This window comes from Nestor notabilis, unplaced genomic scaffold, assembly GCF_000696875.1.
Source record: "Nestor notabilis isolate BGI_N333 unplaced genomic scaffold, ASM69687v1 scaffold17265, whole genome shotgun sequence".
NCBI lineage: Eukaryota > Metazoa > Chordata > Aves > Psittaciformes > Psittacidae > Nestor > Nestor notabilis.
The window spans coordinates 9,485-12,128 of record NW_009930794.1 but is presented as its reverse complement, the minus strand read 5'-3'; the positions used below and the strand labels follow the sequence as shown (position 1 = coordinate 12,128).

Here is a 2,644-nt window from a genome sequence, read left to right as displayed (position 1 = left end):
TTTTTTTTTTAAACCAAGAAAACACATGAAGAAAACCCATAGTGGAAGGCAAGGCCGACACTGCGAGGAAGCAACAACAAGAGACCAAGGAATCCACCTCCGAGAGAGGGGAGAGGGGCAGGAGCTATGTGACACGCTGAAGCGGGAAGGGGCTGTTGCTCCAATCCATCTGGAATGGCAGAAGGAAAGTGGGATGCTCCTCGCCTCAAGTTTCCAACTGGTTCAAAGTTGGTTTCTTCAGCTAACAAAGAGCAGAGGTTGGCCCAGAGACCGCGTCCGCGGGCTCAAGATGCGAGAGGTTATCCCCAAGAACCCAATTCCACCTCTTTCCTGAAGGTCTCAACCTGCGGAACATTCCAACTGGCCTCACTTACGGAAAAAGGGGATAAGAGGCAAATTTGGTTTCGGGTTTGGCACTTTTGCTGGGGCAGGTCTTTGCCAAAGGACCAGCCAAGAGAGATGCGAACCAGCGCTGCAGCAACGCGGCGCTGGCCAAGCCGGAGGCACACGAGCTCCCTCGTGCTCAGACAAGCACGTGCCAACACTGGGATCTTCTCACATGGAACACAGCCCATGGACAACTCTGGATCACACGGATGAGTCCGACCCATTCCCTGCCTAATTCCAAATGAGGGTTCAGAACTCCTAAGAGCCAGCACGGAACGTTCTCCCCTTCCCTCTGCAGTAACCACCACGCCAAGGCAGTCACCAGGCCAACAGCTACACCAAGGAGTTGCTCAGCACAGTACTCACCCCCCTAACTCCTTGTGCCCACGGCCTCAACTGCTCCCACACAACACAGAGTCCCTCTGCGAGAGACAGAAGCCAAAATCCCTCCTCCTGTGCCAGGGCAGCAGCTCTTCAAGAAGGGGAGGATACAAACCCAAGGAGTTTCTGATTCAAGTGGAAGTACCACCATCATTCACCTTGGAAAAGAACTTCTGGGAAGTTATTCCCAAGAACCTGTGTATCTCAGCGCCAGGTTTGTGCTGGCAATAGTTGTAGTGTGAACCATTTCCAAAAGGATCACAGAAGAGGCTGCTGCTGCCATCTGCTTCGGCTGAGCAGCACTTAGAATACACCCGGATGATTATAAATTCCTCTTTATAGGACAGTTTCTACAAAATGGATCATTTTGGCATAAAGACAAAAAGAAAACCAAGCAGTAAAATTGATGCAAAGCTGTCTGACACATGGGAATCCCTCTCCTTCCTCCCAAGTGTTCCATGCAGGCCAGAGCGTGGCTACTCGGAAGAGATGCTGTGCTCTCCCAGCATCACTGCTCAGCCACACTGGCTCTTCAACTGTTGGTCCCATGGCTACTGCTCCACCTCGAGCTCTCTCATGGCTCTGAGCAGAGCTCTCTTTCTCCTGTAGTGCTCTGACACATCAGAGGCTTCCCTCCCAAGAGGGACCTCGAAACACAAGGCTGTCCCTCCCTACTGTAGTGTTCTAGATCAAAGCATCTCAGACAGTTAAGATTGACTCTTACATGTTGTGCAAAACACTGATGTAGTGCTCTGTCTACAAAAGAGACAAAATATCAACAGCCCCCTTCAGCAGTGCAGCTCCTGTCTTCACCTTCAGGCCTTCAAGGGGGCAACCTGCTTGAGCCAGAGAATTTGGACCCGATGCTACTGGTTGGAATTGAAAGAGAAGCATTAATGATGCTAAACAACACACAGCCAGCGGTGGGTCAGGTTTCCCTGCTTCCTATCCCTGCTCCTTGCCTCTGCAGTTGCTTTCCAGGCCGGCAGCAGCTCTGCAGCACGTCTGTTCACTTGCCTCAGCTCTCCAATGTGCAAAGGCTTCACATCCTTCTGCTTAGTGGAGTTCCATCTGGCATCGAGAACCCACCACTGCTGCTGCTCTACCTTCCACCTGCACAGCAGAGCTCCCTGCTCCCACAGCGCCGGCTGCTCCAGCCACCACGCTGCAACACAGCAAGTTTGTGGGCAAGTCTTCCAAAGAGGATCCCTACTCCTCCCAAGAGAAACCCAGCAGCGTGTGCCTCTGGGGAATGCAGAAAGAGGAGAGGGAGAACTGCTCCTCCCTCCATCCTCAAGCTTTTCAAGTAAGAATCCTCCCTCCATCCCAAAGTTGGTCACGAACCAACTCTGGTCCTTCCCTATGAACCTACAAGCTGGAGAGGACCAAGGAATTCTTACCAAGTCAATACAACACACTGGCACAGAACAACAACCAAGGCTTGTTTGCTACTAGCAGCAAGAAAAGAACTGGAGGGTGGCACGAGCCCAGAGGGTCCCCATCCAGCCCGAGCGTGATGGTGAAATGCCACAACTCCGCTGCCCGCGGAAGCTGCTCCATGTCCCCCACCACTCTCTGCTCAGCAAGACCTAAGTTTGCTCTCTGCAAATGGAGCCTTGTGGCGTGTGGGGAGGGGGAGGATGTGGGGCTGGGGGTGAGCACTCGAAAGAAAAGCAAAGCTCAAATTCAAACCAAATAATCAAAGAAAAGAACAAATTACAGTCAGGCACTTCCCCAGGCTCAGCAGCTATTGCTCCAAGAGCTTCCATCATTTGTAGTCCATGAACAAAATACAGCAACACGTAGCAAACTATGTATAGAACATCAATAATTTAAGAAAAAAAAAAAAATAATAATCACAGTCTCCATACCTTTT

At 51.2% G+C, this 2,644-nt stretch overlaps 1 protein-coding gene across 1 annotated transcript in view; it reads right to left on the bottom strand.

Moving 5' to 3' along the window:
• Positions 1-1,361: 1,361 nt before the first annotated feature.
• Positions 1,362-2,644, bottom strand: part of LOC104406567 (guanine nucleotide-binding protein subunit alpha-11) — a 6,547-nt gene continuing 5,264 nt past the window's right edge. The window contains exon 7 of the mRNA XM_010015592.1: positions 1,362-1,371. The gene's annotated coding sequence lies outside the window, so the exon portion shown is untranslated. The remainder of the gene's footprint in view (positions 1,372-2,644) is intronic.